At 39.0% G+C, this 9,006-nt stretch overlaps 1 long non-coding RNA gene across 1 annotated transcript in view; it reads left to right on the top strand.

The window, feature by feature from the left end:
• The window catches only part of LOC117796673, a 15,648-nt gene extending 11,561 nt beyond the window's left edge, over positions 1–4,087 (top strand). Inside the window, exon 3 of the long non-coding RNA XR_004621261.1 lies at positions 3,403–4,087. This is a non-coding gene — a long non-coding RNA (uncharacterized LOC117796673). The remainder of the gene's footprint in view (positions 1–3,402) is intronic.
• The last annotated feature ends 4,919 nt before the right edge of the window (positions 4,088–9,006 follow it).

Genomic DNA, 9,006 nt, shown 5'->3' with positions numbered 1-9,006 from the left:
TCTATCTCTGTCGAATAAATAAATAAAATCTTAGAAAAAAAAAAAAGACAGCTGCAAACTGGAGTCCTGCATGACTGTGATCTCTATCAAGTTAACTATGCAGTCCATATATACAATGGACCATATATGCAATATATACAATATTACTCAGCCATTGGAAAGAATGATTACCCAACATTTACAACAGCATGGATGGGACTGGGGAGATTATGCTAAGTGAAATAAGTCAAGCAGAGAAAGACAATTATCATATGGTTCCACTTATTTGTGGAACATAAGGGATAGCAGGGAGATCATTAGGAGAAGGAAAGGAAAAATGAAGGGTGGGGGGAAACGGAGGGGGGTTAACTATTTGTTCTTGACTTTCCTTTGTTCTAGGGCATCCAGGAGGGCCTGAAGAATGTCACATATATTCCCCCCGGGGGGGGGGGGGTTTGTGCAATGTTAGTTTGTGCTTTGCCCTCAGCTTGCTGTCTGCTTCCTCGTCACTTAATATCACTGAACTGTACATTTAAAAAAATGGTAAAAATGTCACACACACACACACAAAGAGGAAAAAGAAAAAGAAAAAACCCTTAGGACTCCATAAATAATAGATCAAGAAGGATTTTCAAAACCAAAGACAGACTATAATGGTTGTGGTGGTGAATTTTTTTGTTGTTGCTGTTGTTTTTCTCCCTAGACTTCTAGCCCATCTTTCTGGCCAAATGACCAGGAAGGAGAATCAGGGAGCATGGGAGAATCCTTTGTTTTTTTAATTTTTTGCTCTCCTGGCCCTGCCCCTAGGCCAGCTTCAAAGGCATAGCTATTACAGTGTTGTTAACTTCTAGTATTTCTTTCTTACTTTTCCATTTCCAGAATTCCATTTCTGCTTATGTTATCCATATGCTCTTACAGATTGTCTGCTTTTTCCGTTTGAGCCACTAACATATTAATCATAGCTATTTTACTTTTTTAAAGATTTATTTATTTTGAGAGAGAGAGCGCACACGCGCGCGCGTGCGTGGGGGGAGGGGCAGAGGGAGAGACTGCTCAAGCAGATTCCCCATTGACCGAAGGGCCCAAGGCAGGGCGGGATCACAGGACCCTGGGATCATGACCAGAGCTCAAGTTGACAGTTGATTGCTTAACCCACTGAGCCACCCAAGCGCCCCAATCATAGTTATATTAAATTCCTGGTCTGATCATTCTAATCTCCCTGCCATAATTTGAGTCTCATTCTAATGCTTGCTCTGTCTTTTCAAACTGTATCTTTATCTTTCATTGTGCCTTGTAATCTTTTCTTGAAAGCCAGACATGAAGAGCTGGGTAAAAGGAACTGAGGTAAATAAGCCTTTAGTGTAAGGTTTTATGTTTATCTAGCTAGGGGTTACACTGTGTTTACAGTGAGCTAGAAACTATAGGTGTCAGAGGCTAAAATTTCCACTGGTGGTGGTGTCATCCGTGTCTTTGGGGTTCCTTAGTGACTTCTTCACCGATAATGTCTCAGATGTGCAGTTCTTTGCGTTGTAATGGCTTGTTACTATCAACAGAGTGATGCAGTGGTAATGTGGGGGCAGGGGAGGGGAGGCGTTCTGCAGGCCTAGGATCTGGTCTCAACTTCTTAGTGAGCCTGTGCCCCCAGGCTGTGACCTTCAGATGTGCTTCTCAGGTATTTTTCCCCACTTAGGTGAGACAGGAAGGCCAGAAGGGGCTGAAGTTGAATATTCTCCTGCCCACAGTTCTTTTAGGCTCCTGGTAAAATTCCAGTCCATTAGGTTCTGATTAAATAGTTTCCTTTAAGGGCAGACCTTGTTTAAAAAATTTTTTTTTAATTAAAAAAAAACAAACAAACCTGAATGTTCCAGGTATATTTCAAAATGGTTACTTTTCCTTTTTTTCCTGCTGGAATCACAAGGGGATTTTTCTCGCATCTTCACTGTGAGAAATTACTATAGGTCTTAAAGGTAAAACTCACAGAAGGTGGGGCCTCTGAGTTTGTCCACACTGAGCCTCCGGCAATTTGTCAAAAGCAATTTGTGTGTTCCTTTACCATGACTCACTCCCACAGAGCTTTCTGCTCGTGGGCTTCTGTTCCAGTAAGTTGTACGCTGTCTCTACCTGACAGTCTTTAATTCTGGGGGCCGCAGTTTGCCCTGTGACCTCAAGGCTCTGGCAAATCTAGGAGAAGTTGGTGGTTTTCAATTTGTTCAGCTTTTTTCTTGTATGGATAGGAATGACGAGCTCCAAGGTTCTTACGTATCAGATGGGAAGCCTGAAGTTCAGACAGTGGCTCTTAATAGATCTGATGAGGGAACAGAAGGCGAGCTGAGGACAAAGCAGAAGCTGACACCCTGCAATTCCCCGCCACCACCCCCCCTTCCCCGCCCCCGGCCCCAGGATGTATGCAACATTCCTCAGGCTCTCCTGGCTGCCCTAAAGCTAAGGAAAGGAAAAAAACAAATAGCTAACTAACAGAGATCACAATCCTGCAAGACCTGAGTCTAACTCAGTTTACACATGTCCTAGTGATTTACAAGGAAGAAGCTTTCTTATCAATAGTCTAAGTTCCAGAGACCTGTAATTCAGCTTCCTGAAGCCCTAACATTACCATCCCCTCTATAAAATTGAGGGAAGCTGAGGCAGAAGGAAATGTAAATAAAACGGAATTTCTTTTGGACCTGCAGCCCATTGATAAGGACACGTGATAGTAGGAAAGTACTGTGAACAGCCTTGGCTTGACAACAGCAAGGCCTCCAATATCCTGCAAGTCTTCTTTGACATATGAAAGTACTTTCTCAGCCTCCCTTTTTCCCCACCTTCCCCAACCATATAGTATATAATCAGCCACCCCTCACAACTGCATTGCAGCTCTTTCTGCCCACGGGTCCTGTCCCCGTGCTTTAATAAACCACCATTTTGCACCAAAGACGCCTCAAGAATTCTTTCCTGGTCGTCGGCTCCAGACTCCACCCCACTGAACCTCACCTATATCCCATAATCTCATCAGATCCACTAATATTCAACCTTATTAATATTCAGTTACCTAAACTTCTCCATCCATGGATAATTCTCCATCGCTCTTGATTCTGCTATGAATGGGACTATGATATATATATATATATATATATATATATATATATATTACAGTCCTAGGCCTTCAAGACATTGAGAGCAAATCTTATCATCTAATTATAACTGCAGTTTTATTGATGATACTGGCTTAATGGTTTACTCTTTTAAATTTGATAATTAAATGTTTTACCTCAAAACAGTATCTGAGCATGCCCGTCCGTTATGTGATAAGCATTCCTTGCTGTGTTGTATTTTCCCAGCTGCTCAAAGACTGCACCTAACAGCTCCTTTCTCCGTAGGGAGGTGTTTTCCTACTAGGTAATACAGATAATTTTGCCTTTCTTTCAGATGGCACTTGCACCCATGATTGTGAAGATGCTGGCCACATAGCTCTGCTTGCTGGAAGTTCCTCCTGCCTTGGAAGCTGCCAAATGACTTGGTGCTTCCAAAAGCCCACTAAGTAATTTGAGAAGCATTACTGAATCGCTGAAACTCAGCACACAGGTCTCCTACGTCACAGAATTCAGTGTACTTTTTTTCCCTATCTTTACGTTACCATGGATAGCATGGGACTGGCTTCCTCAGTCTGTTAAAGAAATTATCCTTCTGGAAAAAAGCATGCGTGATGAGGAAGTTGTTCTTATAGAAAGCTTACAGAATTTATCAGGACTGTTTCTGAGCACTGGCTGAAGTTGTGGATAGTCTGTCACTAAGGAAGAGGACAATTAGATCTCAGCTTCGAACACTGCTCATTAATAACTTCCATTCCTAGGATTTCTGTTTATATTTATTACACAGAGTAGGATAGTCACACTCCATTCTCTTAAGTACAACACAGGTTCAGGGCATTTAAGTTGCCCTTTATTGTTTTACTCTCCAGTGCCTAACACAGGATACACGCTCAATCTCTGTTGAATGTGGGTGGCTTTGTCTGATGCAAAAACATTAGCATAATAAACAAGCTCTAAAGATTTAGAAAAATAGGGGCGCCTGGGTGGCTCAGGTGGATAAGCATCTGCCTTCGGCTCAGGATCAAGTCCCCAGATCAAGTCCCCAGATCGAATCCCTGGATGGAGTCCCGCATTGGGCTCCCTGCTCTGCAGGGAGCCTGCTTCTCCCTCTCCCTCCGCTGCTTCTCCTGCTTGTGCTGTCTCTCTCTTTCTCTCAAATAAATAAATACAATCTTTAAAAAAAAAAAGATTTATAAAAACAAGCACTCATTGTATGATGATGTCATATATATTATATTCATACATATATATATTTAAAGGGCAATTCTAAAACACCTACCAGTGCCAAGACAATGAGAAAAAAAAGTCAAAGTCAACCTAGAGTTCTGGCATGAAAAGAGCAGTGTTTTCTTTCGAGTTCTAAGATCATCACTTATTAGAATTACAGCTTCCTGATGATTCTTGTTAAAGCGTCAAGAAATCAAAAAGCCTAACAAGATCTGATCACTCCTTGCCTACACCCAGAGTGGAGTGGGTGGTCCAGGCACGGTGGAGAAAGGAATTGAACTTGTGGAAGGCACACACTAGAAAGCACAATGCTTTATAAATAGCATTGAGAAAACTTTCTAATTCCCAGCATGGGTAAACTAGCAATTCTGAAAAGATCATTCCTGTGTCATCCAGAGTCAATTCTGAATGTTTTTATGGGAACAAATAAATACCAGGGTCCAGACATAAGTCAAACCTCCTGATTTTTAGTATAGAATATTCAGGCATAAAACTATAGAATATTCAGCCTAATACTGTTCCAAATTTGACCGAAGCATTCAAGTGAATGAGCTTGTGTTTCTCTTATTCTTCCTCTTAAAAATATATTAAATTACCAAAATAAGAGAAAAATGTTAGAAAAAACAGAGGCAAGGGGCACCTGGGTGACTCGGTCCATTGGGCATCAGACTCTTGGTTTTGGCTCAGGTCGTGATCACAGAGTCTTGGGATTGAGCCCTGCATCAGGCTCCACACTGAGCATGAGTCTGCTCGGGTTTCTCTCTCCCTCTCCCTCTGTCCCTCCCCTCACCCCTCTCTAGAATACATAAATAAATCTTTTTAAAAAAGAAGTAAAATTAGAGGGGAAGTACATGAAAACCATTGAGATGGTAACTAGCCCCATGATGTAGTAATCACCATTGTAAGTAATACCAGGACTTAACAGTATTTATGGTTGCAGCCTCCTTACTGCCCCTATGCCATTCCTTAGTTATTGATGATGATATTAATTTCTCTATCTGGAAAAGTTCAGTGAAAAGCTTAAAATAAAATGTATTCTTAAAGCATGTACCTTATGTTTCCATCCATATGATGTGAAGAACAAAGGATTAAGTCTAGATTATTGTAAACCAATTTTAATAATCAGTAATTTGTATTAGCACAACTATTCTTTGCAAATAGATACTACAAATACAATTTTTAACATACTTAAAATTAAGTTTCTATGTTAGCGAACATTTTCCTTCAACAATCTTGTTGAGTTTAGCATTGTGCTTAGTCTATTAATATGCTAAGGCCGGCATTACAATATACCACAGACGGAGTGGTTTAAACAACAGAAATGTGTTTTCTCACAATTCTGTAGGCTAGAAGTCCAAGATAAAGGTGTCAGCAGGTTTAGTTTCTTCTGAAGCCTCTTGTTGGCTCATAGATGACCACCATCTCTCTGTGTCCTCACATGTTCACCCCTTGAACTGTGTGTGTTTATGCCCTCATCTTCCTTTCTTGTAAGGATATCGGTCGTATTGAATTAGGACTCAGCCAAATGACCCCATTTTCCTCAATCACCTCTTTAAAGTCCTTACCTCCAAATACAGGCATATTCTGACGTACTGGGGGTTAAGACTTCAACATATGAGTTTTGGGGGACACGATTCAGCTCCATGACACTTAGCATGTTAGTTATCATATGAAACAAAGGAATATCTTTGCCCTGGTCTAAATCTTATTAATCATAAATTCAGAGTTATTAGAGTGCAAACTAAAGACTTTGAAGATTAATTTCCAGAAGCATTTCAAAAGCAAAACTATATACAGTTTTACCTTCCTTTTTCACTCTGATGATATTTAACTGTTTCTTTGTCAAATAAGTTGTTTTCACATTCTGGGACTCCGAATTCTAGATTAACTATCGAGGCAAGAAGAAAATTGCTTAAGGTCTGGGCATAGAAGGTAATATTAGGATATAACACCAGCTAAATCTGTCCTAAGTGATCAATTCTTTGTGGGGGGTGTGTGGGTGTGTGTTTGTGTGTTTATCTTCATATATGCAAGCAGCTTTACTTAGAATAGGAACTTATTGGGGCACCTGGGTGCCTCAGTCAGTTAAGCATCTGACTTCAGCTCAGGTCATGATCTCAGCGTCCTGGGATCAAGCACCTCATAGGCTCTGTGCTCAGTGGGAAGTCTGCTTCTCCCTCTCCTTCTGCCCCTCCCCCAGCTCTTGCTCTCTCTCACTCTCTCTCTATCATAAATAAATAAATAAAATCTCCTAGAATAGGAACTTATTGTCTCTTCTTTTATAATTTCACATCAACCTCCAAATGTCTTTGAAAGAGATAGTAACTTTTGAATGAAGAAGTCAACTTACCCTAAAGAAACCTGGTCCAAACAATATTTACTGAGCAAAAAAAGAACAGCTAAATTGATAAAGACTGGTGATAATAAAAGTTAAATTACATGTATCACTGTTATGGACTAAATGTTTGTCACCCTTTCCCCCACCCCAACATATTCATATATTGAAATCTTAACTCCCAACATGGCAGCATTAGGAAGTAGGGCCTTTGGCAAGGAATTAGTGCTCTTATAAGGATCACAGCTCTCTCACTCTTTCCCGTGTGAGGATGCAGTGTAGCAATCTACAACCTGAAAGAAGGCCTTCGTCAGAACCCAACCACACTGTCACCTGGATCGCAGACTTCCAACCTCCAGAACTTGAGAAATACATTTCTCTTTTTATAGGCCACCCAGTCTATTGTATTCTGATATAGTAGCCTGAACTGACTAAGACAATCACTAAGACTTCTATTATAATAAATTGAACAATGAAAAACATTATTTGACATCAACTAATGGCTATTCCTTTGGTTCAGGTGTGTTTAGTTCCATAGAGAATTGAAAGTAGAAAGCACCATTTTCAAAGCTGAGTACCAGAATCATCATTTTGATTTTTATCCCTATTCGGTTTATTCATGATGGCTGCGGTCAATTGCTCTTCCTTCTAGTTTAGCTTCCTTGGATTTTGAGCATATTGTTCTTCCCATAGGAATTATAATAAATTACAATCTCAAAAGCAAAATAATTTTGGAAAAAGCAATAGGCTTCATGGAGCTCTTATAAGGGAAGTAATAGAGAAAAGGAAGACTAGGATATGATAGGGGAAACTTTTATTTTTTATTTTTTTAAGTTTACTTATTTTTAGGACTCTCTATGCCCAATGTGAGGCTTGAACTCACAATCCTGAACTCACGACCCCAAGATCAAGAGTCCCTTGCTCTTCCAACTGAGACAGCAGGTGCCCTGATAAGGGAAATTTTAAACCTTTAAGCCACCAAGCAGCTTTTGTTCATTTAGGGTTTCTGCTCTCAAGAGGTTGGGGATATTATAAATCAGGACACTTTGGTCCATGAATCTGATCAAAGAGAATAATTAGCCCAGTTCTAAGAGAAGCTTGTTTTGAAAGCTTCTTATCAAGAGAGAGCAAGATCCTAGTCCCTTAGATTTGTAGGTAAATCCCAGGACCTAGCCATGCATTATGTTTGCAGTAAATATTATGAATAAATGTAATAGAGAGTTTAAATATTAAAATTTAACTGTGACCTATTAAGATATGTTTAATTAATATTTTGTTCTTCAGTAAAAGGTTTCCTATATAAAATTGCTGAGATAGCCCTATTTCTGTTTATGGAAACTTTAGTTCTTTTATTAGAAAATTAATACATGTTTCATAAAAAATATGGAAAATATTAAAAGGGACATTAATAAATACTAATAATTCTACCATTGTGAGATAATTACTGTTAATGTTTTAGAAGGTTTTGTCAGTCTTTTGTTTATCCATGTCTGAAATATAAGTGATTGTATATTGTTCATCTATGTAAGATAAAGATTCTTAACTCTTACTACATAATTTTTCTTTGAACTTCCATTAATTCTAGCATAAATCATATTTTGTTCTTGTACATGGTAAGTCATATTTCTCTTGCTGTTTTTGAGATTTTTCTCTTTGTTTTTTAGCAGTTTGATTGTGATATGTCAAGGTGAGGAGTTCCTTATACATTCCCCTCTTTCTTCTTAGCAAGATCATTAGTGATATACCATACTCCATCCTCTTCTTATAAGTAATACGATTTTTAGTATATGCATCAGCTATATTTCTCAGCATTTATTACAACTGGGTGTGATTATGTGACTGAGTCTCACCAATAAAATGTGGGCCATTTCCATGCATTGTCCATGCTCTTTCCCCTTTCCACTGAGTGAAAACAGATGACTGACCATCCAATGGGTGGAGAAGCCACAGGATGGGAAGAAGTCCCATTAACAGAAGCACCAAGTAAGTCTGCTCTGTGAGTGAAAAACTAATTTAGTTTTTAAGCTTTATACATTTTTTGGTTCTCTTTGATCCAACAGTCTTGAGGTAAACTATTAATAAGTGAAAAAGGAATATCTGAGAAAGAGGAAAGGTACAGGACATTTATAGGGGAAGAACATTCAGTGAAAGGAATAGTGAACATTGGTATGAATTGAGGGGAAAAAAAAGAAATTGAGTAAAGGACTCCAATGGCCAGATAATAATAATGATAATTATATATATATATATATATATATATATATATATATATAGGCACTGCTGGTATTTAAGCTACATGTTAGGTACATTGAGTCTGATTGTGGTGGTCCTTGTCTATTATGTTTAAAATTGTGGTGTTTTAAACCCTGGGTCAACTGT

This window comes from Ailuropoda melanoleuca, chromosome 16, assembly GCF_002007445.2.
Source record: "Ailuropoda melanoleuca isolate Jingjing chromosome 16, ASM200744v2, whole genome shotgun sequence".
Taxonomy (NCBI): Eukaryota; Metazoa; Chordata; class Mammalia; order Carnivora; family Ursidae; genus Ailuropoda; species Ailuropoda melanoleuca.
The sequence above is the reverse complement of the archived record's forward strand: the minus strand, read 5'-3'. Positions and strand labels throughout refer to the sequence as shown.